The sequence below is a fragment of the Arachis duranensis genome, chromosome 1 (genome assembly GCF_000817695.3).
Source record: "Arachis duranensis cultivar V14167 chromosome 1, aradu.V14167.gnm2.J7QH, whole genome shotgun sequence".
Taxonomy (NCBI): Eukaryota; Viridiplantae; Streptophyta; class Magnoliopsida; order Fabales; family Fabaceae; genus Arachis; species Arachis duranensis.
In genome coordinates, this window is record NC_029772.3 from 6,327,450 (window position 1) to 6,342,764 (window position 15,315).

At 33.0% G+C, this 15,315-nt stretch overlaps 1 long non-coding RNA gene across 1 annotated transcript; it reads right to left on the reverse strand.

The window, feature by feature from the left end:
* Nucleotides 1-12,992: 12,992 nt before the first annotated feature.
* On the reverse strand, nucleotides 12,993-14,592 carry LOC107473427 (uncharacterized). Its single transcript, XR_008006654.1, has 4 exons — nucleotides 14,210-14,592; nucleotides 13,988-14,111; nucleotides 13,496-13,641; nucleotides 12,993-13,404 (listed from the first exon to the last, which is right to left on the reverse strand). It is a non-coding gene; the product is annotated as an uncharacterized LOC107473427 (long non-coding RNA).
* Nucleotides 14,593-15,315: the final 723 nt, after the last annotated feature.

Consider the following 15,315-nt stretch of genomic DNA (forward strand, 5'->3'; position numbering starts at 1 on the left):
AAATACACAATTTAGTGAAATTTTTTATTTGGAGAATAATGCTTGTGAGGCAAGTAGGCACCAACTTTATTGAAGAAAATACCTAATTATATTTGAGTACAACTCATTTGCGTGCCTATATTTAATTGAAAATTTCATGATTCGGGATTGTACCAAAAGAAAAATCATCTCTCTCTCTCAAATAATAAGATATACATGCTAATTCGGAAGAATTTCAAGTATTTAAAAAATATTAGTATTTCAATAATTTTAGTTGTTAATTTAATCATTTCAATTATAAAAAAAATATAATATTAGCACGTAACACACTTCAACCTATTTTCATTTAATTTTTTAGCATTATATCATTTAATTTTCGACAAACTAACATTAGCACGTAACACACTAAAAAAATACAAAAATATTATATACATATAAAATACAAAAATATTATATACATACAATATCAATTAGTAAATTGAGCTTTTTAGCATGTGTTTGTGTTTAACTGTTTATAATGTATTGGCTAGATTAACTAATTTGGATTGGTCGAGTGGTCAGCTCACTCATCTGCTTAAGCAAGTGTCGGAGGTTCGAATCCCGCCTTGTGCATGCAGCAACCCATTGGCCAGCGGCAGACCCTTAAATGGAGCTCAGATCCGCGACGGATTCAAATCCCGCCTTGTGCATGCAGCAACCCATTGGCCAGCGGCAGACCTTTAAATGGAGCTCAGATCCGCGACGGATTAGTCCTTAACCTGTCGGGTTGGGGGATACCGTTTGGGTAAACAAAAAAAAGTGTAATTTATTTATTTAACTATATTTTAAATAAAAACAACACTTTTATAATATATTAAAATTTAATTTTATAATTCATTATCCAAAAATTAAAAAAAAATTACATAAAAATAATTATAAATTTTTTATTACAGTATCCACTTCATTGTCAGACTCGTTTCTTTGGCCGGTGACAATTACAAACGCAAAGTCCAACAAGACATTCCTTTCTGCATGGCTTTGGCTGAGGGGTACAAGACAAAATTTTGCAATCTTTGTCCTCTACACATAATATCTTCAGAGCCATACCTGACAATTTATTGTACCATTAATAAACCCTAAAGGGGGATATAAATATATAATAATGGTTTGACAAAGTTTATTATATATAAGATTTTAGTTACAGAGACAAATCACAATACATACAAATTAATTATATTTTTATAATATAATTTATAACATATACTACTTTTGTCTTAAAAAATATTTCGTTTTTTTTTAATAAATATGTTAAGATATATTTACTTCAAATCAATCTTTAAAAAAATTTTAGTCGAACAAGTAAGTTTTAATAAATTTTAGTCGACAAATCAGTTCCAAAATTTTTACAAATAATTAATTTTCACATCAAATTATTTGTCTATACAAAAAGATAAATATAATAAAAAAATTCTCAGAAACTATTTTAGATACTTTTTAGTCTAAAAATATCAAAATTAACTAATATTTCTCCATAAATTGAAGGTATTTATAACTAATAATTTAATTAAATTTTGGACCACATATTTTTTAAAAAAATATTCTATTCATTTTAATATTTTTAACATAAAAAGGACCTAATTACAAAATAAAAAATAGTGTATAGATCCAATTGAAAAATAAAATAAAATTATCTAGTTACAAATTTAACAAAACTATAAAAATTATTAGAATAATTAAACCTTTAATAAATAATGATAAAGATTGATTTGTCTAATTTTTTGAACAAAATTTGACATAAAAATTAGTTTATGTAAAAAAAATTAGAGACTCAATTGATTAATAAAATTTATTAAAGACTAAATTGTCTTGATGAAAAATTCTTAGACAATAATTTATAATATTATTATTTATATTTTAAAATATAATTACTTTTCGAGGAAGGAACTAAGGAAAATACTAAGAAGTATGAACCAAAGAGATGAACAAGTGAAAAGAAAAAAATTTTATTGACTTATCCATCACCCTCGTTTGACCTCAAAAGTTAGAATGCCAATTTTAACCTTGAAAGTTTGAAAAAATCTCAGACTTATCCATCATCCTCGTTTTCTGCCATAAACAAACACATGCAATCTTTCTTTCTCTTTCTCTAACAATAATATACACATGTACAATGCAAATTAAACACAATACACTTAGATATAATGTATATTATTTTATTGGTTAAGCTAAGGTTGAAGAATGAGATAGAAGCAAGTAGCAGGTAGCATCATGAGAGATAGAATGAAGAAGAAAATTAAAAATAGAGGAGAATACCAGACTTTGATGCTACCAGGATTACGAGAAGTAAGCAAGCAAGTAACATGAAAGATTTTGCCATTTTAAAAATGTGATGATGTGTTAATGTTGTAAGTGTGAGGAGTGTATGAAATTAGTCTCACATCAAAAAATTAAAGAAGATTGAGGAAAAAATAAAGAAGATTGAGGAGTTTATAAGATGAAAAATTCATTAACTTACTATTTTAAGGTTTTGAGTTAAATGTAAGTCATAGTAATTTTATAAAAATTTGTTATAATTAAAGAAATAGTAATGATAATAAAAAGTTAGTTAATATATTATATTGATTCTTATTCCAAGTCACATTTTATTTTATGAATGCATGTACAAGAATGCAAGATTTGAAGGGCGACAAAATTAAAGTGAAGGATTGTGTCTATAAAGAGAAAGTATAGGGAGCCAATGAAATATTTGTATAATGTGTACAATGGAGGTTTAGGGATGTCCGATTCAGTATTAGAGATATAACCATTAGTGTTACTTTTTCCCATCAGTTTAAACTTTTGAAATGAGTGGTATTATGACATGGTATCAAAGATTTAAATCTAAAAGGTCAAGAATTTGATCCTTTGTGAACTCTAAAATCAGTTTAAGTTTTTAGGATAAATAGTTTCATGACATGAGATGTTAATTATCCACGTCTACCACCATCACATCCAATTCAAAACCATGAGTTACTCATCTTATAAACTCCCCCTCTTTCTAGCTCCTCTCAACAAATGGTATCAGAGGGGTATTCAAGATAAAGTATCAAAAGTCTTCCTGGTAAAGGTGGCCTAACAAGTAGTATCAGAGGGGTATTCAAGGTGAATACTCATGGTGGAGAAGCCAAGTTTTATGGCATGAGATGTTTATTATCCACGGCTATCACCATCACATCCAACTCAAAACCATGAGTCTCTCATCTTATAAACTCCCATCTTTCTAGCTCCTCTCAACAAGTGGTATCAAATGGGTATTTAAAGTAAAGTATCAAAAGTCTTTTCGACAAAGGTGACCCAACAAGTAGTATCAGAGGGGTATTCAAGGTGAATATTCGTGGTAGAGGAGTCAAAAAAATGGGAATTTATAAGATGAAAGACTCATTAACTTACTACCTTAAGGTTTTGAGTTGGATGTGATGGTGGTAGCCGTGTTGGGTTCTAAGATAATATATGTCATGTTGGGTTCTAAGATAATATATGATGTGTGTTATGAATGTGTGTGTGAGCTTTACATTTTATAGGCACAATCCTTCACTCTAATTTTGTTGCCATTCAAATCTTGCATCCTTGCACATGCACATCAAATAAAATGTGACTTGGAATAAAAATTAATATAATACATCAACTAACTTTTTATTATCATCACTATTTCTTTATAACAAATTTTTACAAAATTACTAGAATTTTTTCTAATATTTTTAAAATTATTTACCTTTTTTATAATTTTTAAAAATTACATATAATATAAGCAGAGGCGGAACTAGAGAAAATATTAGAGGAGAGCTAAAAATATTTACACGATAAAATAAAATTAAAATAAAATTTTAAGAGGAGACTAAACTAAAATTTATATATAATTTACATGTAAAAAATTTAAATTAGAAAAGACCATTGTCCCTTTCTCTATAATGTGTAGCTCCACCCTCAGTACAAGAGTGACGGTTATTATTAATTCAAATTGGCTAACAGGATCATGATTATTTATTTTGAGAAATGAATATATATCACGATAACATCATTAATTAAATAATTAAATTATAATTAATTTATTAATAATTATTATTTAATTAAAACTAATTTATTAATAATTATAATAATCATTATATTAAATAATTATATCTCTATTTAATTAATGATTTATATTAATTATTTAATAATTAATTATGTTAAATTATAATTAATATAAAAATAAGAAGTATATATAACATATGGTAAATTATAAATCATGTTATTTAAGAGAAGAATGTATATATGAGTATATGACCATTTTATTTTATTCACAAATAAACTGATACTTATAAATCATGTTGTTTAAGAGAAGAATGTAAAATTAAAGTTGATAATGTCAATTAAGAGTAGTTAATGCATGTGCGGGACGACTTTGACACTGATACTTTTTATTAGGTTAACTTTGACTATAAAATATAAGGGGTACTCTAGTGTATAGATTATTGAAAATTTAAGCGGTATAAAAAGAGTATAATTTTTTTATAGTTATTTTTTATTATTTTATTATTATTTAAAATGTGAATTTTATCTTTATTAATTTTTCTTTTATCCTATTAAAAAAAATTTGTAAACTTATATCTTTATTATATAATTTACCAAAATATAAATACACAGTAGCCAATTGAATTGTATTCTATTAAGTGTGTAAAAAATGATCATATAATGTAAAAAATATATATTTTTTATTTTAGGAGTAATATAGATACAGTAAAAATGAAGTAATTAATAATATAGTTGACTGAATTGAAATGGGCTCATTTTCATATGATAATTTAATTAAAAATAAAATAAATTAAAAAGATACATGAGATTTTATGAGTGTCAAATTGGATTTTAACATCATTCTTAATATTGAGTATATATGCTTAGTGGTTTTGTGATTTATATTCTTTTATTAATTAAAATAAATTAATGATATTATTGTAAATTTAAATAAATAAATAAATATTATAAAATTAAATATTTTTTATTAGAATAATCGTCTAAGTAAATTATTTATTGTTAATTATATTTATTTTATCTCAAACTAAATAAAAAATATATCACAAATTTAGTCATTATATATTTGTATATTTTACATACAAAAATATTTTATGAGAATAAATAATCATCTACTTGTATTTGTATATACTTAAATATGTTATTTTTACACAATTTTTTAATAAAATCATTATCACCAGAATAATCAATGTGAGTATAGAAGATCGAATAGTCAAATTTGTCATATTTTGCCTCTTTTTTGTTGCCACATAAAATAGTAATAGAGAGAGGGAGTTATTAACTTCTATAACTTCATTTATGAATTATGAGTGTGATGAGCGGAGAGGGTGGGTTTTCTTTTTCTGCCTGTCTTCATTATTGGTCTTTGGATTCTTTAGAGTGGGGTATATTTTGCTTTTCTCCTTGAGGAAAAAACGTAACAAAAAAAAAAGAAAAAAAACTATATGCTTTCTTATCATTATTATTGGATGTGAAAAGATTGTCTAATTTTTGAAATTATAATGTATCATGGTTGTTTTAATATATAGTTAATCAATTATTAGTCAACTATTATTATTGGGTCTGTTTTTAGTAAGCTCAAGTGTGTTTTGAACTTTTGTAATAAGTACAATAAATAATTTATAAATAGGCCCCAAATGAGGTTTAATAATAATTATTACATTTTTATTTTTATCATAAATATTTGTAAAATTCATTTAGATAACCCTAAATTTGCTACTTTCACTCGGTGACTAAACCCACTAACACACTCTTTACTCTCGTTCTCTTCTTTTTCACAAAATCTACTGCCATCAACAATAATCTCTACCCACTGTCATCAGCCTCAATAATAATCTCTACCCACGGCCTTTCTCTTCCCTTTTCACAGAACCCACTGCCATCAACAATAATCCATATCCACTGCCATCAGCCTCTCTTTCTCTTCCCTTTTCACAGAACCCACGTCTAATGCCAATTTATTTGAGAATTTTCTTTTCAGTTTCAGAGTGTCGTCGTTCTTTCTATCTTCATCGTGCACCGCGTCTTTCTGTCGTCCTCAGCACCATCTCCCCCTTCATCGCTACACTTCAAGAGTTTTAATGGATTTGTGTTTGGGTTCATTTAGGGTTTGATCAATGAGTTTCTGAATTTGTCAATTGCTTAAGATTTTTCAATTAAAAACATAAAGCAATTAAAAAAAATGGTGGAAAGAAACTGTAATATTTTTCTATATTCAATAGATTATTTTTCTTGTTTATCTTAAAATTTGAAATTAAGTTGTTTTCTCTGTTAATATGTGCTGCACTTTATAGTTTCTCAGGGGTATTTCTATTATAGTAAATTGATCTAAATATGGATTTGTGCTTTGTTGAATGTCATAATAGATATTGCTTTCTCAAATTTTGCAGGTACAATTAGAAGCTTAATTTGGTTAGAAGTATTGCTTGATGGCACAGTTTCAAATAAAATCTTAATCTTTATCATCTGTCACTGCTGCTTCTAAATCAGTTTCACGTCAACCATCTCAACAATCCATCAAGTTAACTTTTGTAGGATAATTTGCTGGCATAAACTGTCATAATATAACCAACTTGGGTTGGTCGAGTGGTCAGCTCACTCGTCCGCTTAAGCAAGTGTCGGGAGTTCGAATCCCGCCTTGTGCATGCAGCAACTCATTGGCCAGCGGCAGATCCTTAAATGAAGCTCAGATCCGCGACGAATTAGTCCTTAACCAGTCAGGTCATAATATACTAATTTAAATGTAATATTTTTCTCTCTCTAGAATTAAAAAAGATGTAAGATGTAATGTTGCTCCCTGAAATATAAGAGCAATTGATACAAACCCACATCCAAACCAACAAGGCCCAGCTGAAGAGGAACCAATTGAAGATGAAAAAAAAGAGAGTCATGGGCCAGAGATGTTGGGTCCTAGAAGAAAGAAGCGCCCAACTTGGCACCAAGATTATGTGATGTAACAAATTGCTTCTAAAATGTCTACGTGGCAAAGTTAGTTACATTTGAGTATGAGAATGATTGATATAGGGTAAAAGTAGCATCAAGAGAGAGTAGAGAATTATCATTTGGCCATTAGAAAATTGGCTCTGGAGTATAACCCTCACTCGAAGTAGGGAAACGTTTGTGTTCGTACTCCTTTTCATTCATGCTATTCACTAGTAATACAACACTAATTCAGTATACTTTCTTCCCATTATACAAATTCATTACAAATCCTATTACACATTTTCTAATCTATCATTGGTGCTCTCATTGAGAGATGGTGGATACCGATGAACTCCGACGATCCCAAGCAGAAATTACAGCCTTACAGCGGGGTCAGATTGAGATTAACAGTAAGGTCTCTGACACTAATGATCACTTGCATTCCATGGAGGAATTCCTGAAAGAAATCAAAGGAATGTTAGCATATTCCAAGAAGAAAAAGAAAATAATTAGAGAAGAGGACTCTGATTCTGACGTTGAGAACAACAAGAAGCAGCATCATCATCATCATTCTAATCACTTCCACTCGGGAAATAGAGGTATGCGTGTTGAACTACCTATTTTTGATGGTGAAAGGGTTGAGGAGTGGGTTTTCAAGGTGCAAGAATATTTTGAATGGTTTAGTGTGCCTGAGGAGATGAGAATCAGGATGCTTTCTTTTCATTTAACTAGTCCTGCCTATTCTTGGTATCATTGGTTAGTAAAAAATGATATTCGACATACTTGTGACTCATTCTTGAATGCATTGTTAATTGGTTTTGGCCAGAATTATTTCTATGACCCAAAAGCAGCTCTTAAGGAGCTAAAACAAACTGATTCTGTGGCAGAATATCACACCCAGTTTGAGAAATTATTAACCCAAGTGACTGGATTGAGTGAGGATTGGTTGGTATCCTTGTTTATTGCTGGCTTGCAAGAGCATCTCAAATACGAGTTGATGATAGCTAAACCTCAAGAGTATGATACCGCGGTAGCCTTAGCCAAATTGCATGAACAAAAGCATGCTGCGAACCCTACACACTCAATTAAAATCCTGAAACCATACACAAACCCTAACAGTCGAAACACCACCACATACTTCAGTACCCCAACTCCACCACCTAACAGAATCCCAACAACAAAACACACACACAATCCTACAACAACCCTAGCAGCATCCAACCCAACCACAACCCAAACACAACATAAGCACATCCCAAATACCCCTTACAAACACTTATCAGCAGAGGAGGTTAAGCTAAAGAGGTCTAAAGGATAATGCTATTATTGTGAAAATAAATGGTCACCTTTCTATCACTGCAAAATCACACTGCATCTGTTAATTGGAGAGGATGCAATGCAGAAACTGTTGAGGGAACCACCAGCATAGGAGGTAATTACTGAAGGACCAGAACAATCGGTAATTATTGAACCGGTACAAACTGAGATTAGTTTCAATGCTATGGTGGGGCAGTACCAGCCCACTACCTTCAAGTTGAAGGGAACATATAATGGCCATCCCCTAATGGTGTTGATTGATGGGGGCAGTACCCATAATTTTGTTAAAACTAGTGTGGCTCAGAGACTTGCAATTCCTATGCGTGATGTGACTCCTTTACAAGTACTAGTGGAAAATAGATATAGTATTGGCTGTCAGGCACAGTGTGAGGAAATTGCTTTGATTCTCCAAGGCTACAAGTTTAACATCAGCACGTATGTGTTGGAATTGCAAGGTGCAGATTTGGTTCTAGGTGTCCAATGACTTATGGGTCTTGGTTATGTCACTACTCATTATGGATTGTTGACTATGGAGTTTGTAGTGCATGATCTGAAGGTGAAGTTACAAGAAGAAAGGCTATTGCAATCAGAAGGGCTCAGTAATAGAATGCTGCAGAAATTGGTGACAAATGAGGTCATTACTACATTCTATCACCTGAGAATGATTGAGGAAGAGACCAACAGCAAACCAACAACCCCTGTAGATATTCAGTAGCTTTTGAAAGAATTCCAACATATTTTTGAGGAACCTACACGGCTCCCTCCCACTAGGGAGATTGACCACAAAATTGAGCTCATACCGGGTGCCCAACCGATTAAGATACGACCCTACAAATATCCTCAATTTTAGAAAGAGGATATGGAGCATTTGATCGCGGAGATGCTTGAAACCGGTGTGATTAGAGAAAGCCATAGTGCATTCTCTAGTCCGGTGCTTTTGGTAAGAAAGAAGGATGGTGGTTGGTGCTTTTGCGTTGATTATAGGACTCTCAACGCAGTTACAGTTAAGGACAAATTTCCTATACCAACTATAGAAGAGATACTTGATGAACTCTTTGGTGCCGAATATTTTTCTAAGATTGATCTGCAGTTGGGCTACCACCAAATCAGAATGAATGAAAAATCAGTGCACATGACAGCCTTTCGAACTCATTTGGGTCACTATAAGTTTGTGGTAATGCCATTCGGCCTTACTAATGCCCCTTCTACATTCCAAGCTATCATGAATCGGATTTTTCAGTCTTACCTACGAAAATTCATCGCAGTTTTTTTTATGACATTCTCATCTACAGCCGCACATGGGCGGATCATTTGGAGGCTTGGAGCATCTCAAAACTACTCTTGCTGTCTTACGTACTCATGATCTATATGCTAAAGCTTTTAAATGTTCTTTTGGTCAAAATCAGGCTGATTATTTGGGACATGTTGTGTGCTCTATGGGAATCAAAGTTGACCCTTCTAAAATTGAGGCAATACAAGCTTGGCTGAAACCAACTTTCCTTAAGCAATTGAGGGGTTTTCTTGGGTTAACATGCTATTATCGAAAATTTATTTTGGGCTATACCCAGCTAGCTCATCCACTCACTGAATTGCTGAAGAAAAACAATTTTCATTGGGGTGCTGAAGTGGACATGGCATTTGACAAATTGAAGACAGCCATGACTTACACACCTGTGCTATCCCTTCTGAATTTTTCTCAGAGATTTACTGTTGAGACCAATGCATCTAACACCAGGATAGGTGCTGTCCTATCCCAGAATGGGCACCCTTTAGCCTACTTTAGCAAGAAACTAAATTTGAAGTTGGCTATGTCTTCTGCCTATATTCGAGAGTTGTATGCCATTACTCAGGCGGTTGTCAAATGGCGTCATTATCTACTAGGCAGAAAATTCACCATAAAAACTGATCATCAGGGTTTAAAAGATCTGCTGACACAGGTGGTGTTGACCCCTGAACAACAATTTTATTTGCACAAATTACTAGGATATGATTTTGACATAGAATACAGACCAGAGAAACAAAACCAGGTGGTAGACGCACTGTCCAGGCCTCCAGAGAAAAACTATGACTCATGAATTCAGGGCTTTCACCTCAATTCATCTCATACTGATGGAGGATTTATTGGAAGGGAATCAGACTGATCCAGCATGCTACGCCTCCACGATAAGTTGAAAACGGGGGAATTGGGGCCAGATTATGCAGTCAAGGAGGGTCTTTTGATGTATCAAGGACGAGTTTGGGTTCCCGATTTCAAAGGGTTGAGGGAATTATTGTTGCAAGAGTTTCACTCGTCACTTAGGGGCGGTCACAGGGGAATTCTCAAGACTTACAAGGTCCTTGGAGAGTCATTTTTTTGGCCTGGAATGCGAAGCCAAGTCCACAGGTTTGTTGAGCATTGTCAAGAGTGCCAAGTCACTAAGTACATTCCTGCAAAGTCCCAAAGTTTGCTATAGCCCTTATCAATTCCGGTTAGACCATGGGCCGATATTTTCATGAATTTTATTGTGCAACTTCCTAAGTCGGCTGGATTTACAGGGATCTTAGTGGTGGTAGACCGTTTCAGCAAAGTGGATCATTTCAGTGCTCTGAAACCTGGGTTTACAGCCAAGGATGTGGCACAGGTATTCATTAATTTAGTAGTACGGTTACATGGCTTTCCTGTTACTATTGTTTCGGATCAAGACCCGATTTTCTTGAGTCGATTTTGGAAGAGTTTGTTTGAATTAAGTGGGACTAAGTTACTTTATAGCTCTGCATATCACCCTCAGAGTGATGGCCAAACAGAGGTGGTTAATCGAACACACTTAAGCAGTACCTACGCGTATTCACACACACCTATCCAAAACAGTGGACCTCCTATTTATCATGGGCAGAGTTCTATTACAATAGCTCCTACCATTCTACTATTATCATGACTCTACATGAAGCTTTATTTGGATTTCCCATGAATGTACTCCCTGGGTACTTCTCAGGTACTACGAGTGTTATAGAGGTGGATGAGATTTTAAAGGTGAGGGAAGTTCTGAATAAAGAACTGACTTACTTTATTCAAAGGTCTCAAGATAAAATGAAGAAGCAAGCTTATTCACATAGAAGGGACATGGGATTTAACCTTGGGGATTGGATTTTACTCGAGATTATACCCTATAGGCAACGCTCCCTATCCTTGGAGCCACATAATAAACTGCGGAAGAGATATTATGGTCCCTACAAAGTCATTCAGAAGGTAGGGAAGGTGGCTTACTGGTTGGAGTTACCGGAGTCGTGTGCCCTTCATCCGGTCTTCCATGTGTCAGTGCTGAAACCCTTCCACGGTCCTCCACCATTGTTAGTGCCATCTGCAGCTGAATTACCGTCTTTTCTGCAGCCACGCCCAGCCGTCATCATAGCAAGTCGTGTTGTCTCCACTCCGACAGGACCTCGAACTGAACTCCTAGTTGATTGGGAAGGAGTTCCTCGCCATGAGACCACATGGGTAGATATGGTTGAACTTAGCAGGGAGTTTCCAGATGTGGACCTTGAGGACAAGGTCATAGTGGAGAGGGGGGTAATTGATACAAACCCAAATCCAAACCAACAAGGCCCAGCTGAAGAGGAACCAATTGAAGATGAAAAAGAAGAGAGTCATGGACCAGAGATGTTGGGTCCTAAAAGAAAGAAGTGCCTAACTTGGCACCAATATTATGTGATGTAACAAATTGCTTCTAGAATGCCTACGTGGCAAAGTTAGTTATATTTGAGTATGAGAATGATTGATATAGGGTAAAAGTAGCATCAAGAGAGAGTAGAGAATTATCATTTGGCCATTAGAGAATTAGCTCTGGAGTATAACCCTCACTTGAAGCAGGAAAACGTTTATGTTCGTACTCCTTTTCATTCATGCTATTCACTAGTAATACAAAACTAATTCAGTATACTTTCTTTCCATTATACAAATTCATTACGAATCCTATTACACATTTTCTAATCTATCAGCATTTCTATGTGATTTTAAGAGAATGCCATGTCTATGAACATTATATATTCTGCAGTGCTCATCATGTGAACAAAAATTTTCACAAGGTTTATCACTTTTGGTTACTCAATAGCACTTGCTTCACATCAGATCAAAGGGTGTCTTAACTTTTAAATAGAAAAAAAAATTGAAAAAATCTAGTTATCAACATAGTTAATTAATATTTTTTTTAAAATATCAATTGAAAATAATTATGACCAATCTCAATCTTTATTTAAATATTCTATTTCTATTCTAATACTAAAATTCCTATTTTCATGGCTTGATCTTGTTGGAAAGTTTCATTAACAGTCACTTTTAAAAACTCTTACTTTTATCAAATGCTGTAGCATATATACATTATTCCCTTTTGATGACATAGCAAAGAAATGCATGGCCAGATTGTTGTTAATGGTCACTAATATCAATTTCATACTGGAATCATATCATTTGATGAATTGTCACAATGTTTCATAAATATTATAAAACTAAATAAGTGAACAAGAATAATATTTGGTGAAGATTGATCCTCTCTAACTCTTTTATTCATAACTTGATAAAACAATTTATGAACTGATAAAACAAAGTGTGTTGTTTCTTTTGACTAATTACTGAGATAGAAGTTGTCCTAAGGGAACTGGGAATTAATAATCCATTTAAGTGTTAAACCAATAAGGGGCTAAATAGGCATCTTGATCTTGAAAACCAAAAATTTCAACATCTTGGTATGTCTTTGGATTAGTGATATCTGATATAAGCTAATTTGTAAACTCTTAAGAAAAAAATCAAATAACATTGTTGCATAAGATCCAAATATTGTTAAACAACTCGATAAAATAGGCAAAAAAAACTAGTATCAAATAATATAAATTACAACAAGGTTGAGTACAAATTAGTTCGCAATAAACCCCAGCGCAAAGATCCTATTTCCTCTTCCAGAATGAATTGTGCAAGCTGTGTTGTTCCTGCCTTTCCTTTAGAGCAACATTAAATTTATCCTTTGAAGAATCACTATGTTGTGAAGAGAGAGATTTCGTAACAGTTAATGATTGTTTCTGTCCCAAGTCAGTGGATACAGAAGGAAAACTAGCAAACGCTTCCCCCACTGATTGTGAGTTATTCAAAAGATTTCCTACTCTTTGTTCAATGTCTGTAGACATTCTAATCTGCAGAACACTTAACAAAATTAAGTACATTTCTAAATCCTTCCACACAAAAACAGAAATCAAACATTGAAAAAGGATAGATATACTCTACCTTCTTCTGTGTTGATCCATGACGCTCATCAAGATCTGCACGATAATCAGGCAAAGAGTAGATATACTCTACCTCCTTCTTTTCCCAAGCATCTTCATCTTCCCTATCTTGTCCCACCACTCATTCTCATCAAGCACCTCCTTCTTCTGCACCCCACCAAAATTAAAAATCAAATCAATATTATCAATAAATATTTGAAGTATCTATGTCCTAAGTTCCTAACCAAACCAATATAGCACTAACTATTTAACTTGGGAGTGATTATTATCAAACACATCATAAACAGAAAAAAAGAGCTTTTCCCAACTAGATTGCATTGACTACATGTATAAGACTACGCTATTATATCATCTTATCTGTCATATCCATTTCAAACCATTTAAACCCTACTATACAACAATCACAGCCTTAATAATAAACTAATTTAAATATCTCTCTACTATCTATACTAAAGCAATATTGAGTTAATAGAAAGTGAGATATATTACATACCTCCTTCAACCTCTTCTTTTTCTTTTCAGCTTGCAGTCAACCAACTTAATCAATAAAAGAGAAGAAAAATCTCAATTTTAATTCAGTAAAGCCCCCAATAGTGAAATTTCCAGGAATAGTGAACCTTATTTACCACATAAGAATCTCCATTTTTCAAACATCAAATAAAAATATATAAAAATGAAACTTTATTAAAAAAAATTTGAAAAACGGGGTAAGTACCTGTTTCTGAAGGCTGGCCTTGTCCACCGGTTCCTCCACCGCCCTTCTCTTCCCCTTTGCCAGCACAACTGCCCCTTCTCCTTCACCACCACTGCCTCCTGATGATAACGAGGGTGCTGAGACTCCACTTGCCACCGCAGCATGATCCCATTGGCAAAAGACTCAGCCGTGGAGGAGGATGAGCCTTCAACGGCGGACACCTGCGGGAACTGATTAGGAACAGGGTGATGATTATGAAGAGGAGCAACAGTGGTGATGTCGTCATCAGTGACGGCAGTGATTTTTGAGAGCAAAGCCTCAAGGGTAGGGGAAGAAGCGGAGGGTCACCGCGAAGAGGAAGAAGGCAGCAAGCAGTTGAAACGAGGGTTTGGTTCTGAAATTTTATTTGGGATAATTTTAAGAGAGAAAATATAGAGAGTCAATGGCCTAAACGTACAACGTATACAATGGAGGTTTAAGAAGTATTAGAGATATGACTATTAGTGTTATATTGTCCTATCAGGTTTCGCTTTTGGTATGAGTGGTTTCATGACATGATATTAGAGTTCTACATCTGAAAGGTTAAGAGTTTGATCCTTGGTAAATCCCAAAATTAATTTAAGTGTACATATTGTATGTTTAGACCATTGACTCTTTAATAGTACTTATCTTAAAATATCAAAAAATTTGTATCTCTTATTGTAAGTCACAATAAATTATAAATAAATTAAAGATAAATCATTAGATTGTTTATCAATTTAATCCAATGGTTTAAATTATATGATACATTAGATCAGCTCAAAAGACTTGAATTCATTTTAGATACACCCACTATTATTATTGTAATTAAGTTTGGCAGTATAATTTATTGTATTTATGGGTATTTAATCTGCTCCAATTTAATCAAAACGAGTCAATTGACAACTTAATCTGCTGTGGATATATTGAATCAGATTTGAGTTCGAGATCAACCCTATATGATGAGAGAGTGAGTGAAGCTAAGATTTAAATCCAAATTCCTATTTTTCTGCGTAAGTAGCTAATGCCATTAAGCAAGGAATTTAATTTGTTAATCATATATATAAATAATATTTGATTATATATTTGATATTATAAAATGTAAAAGG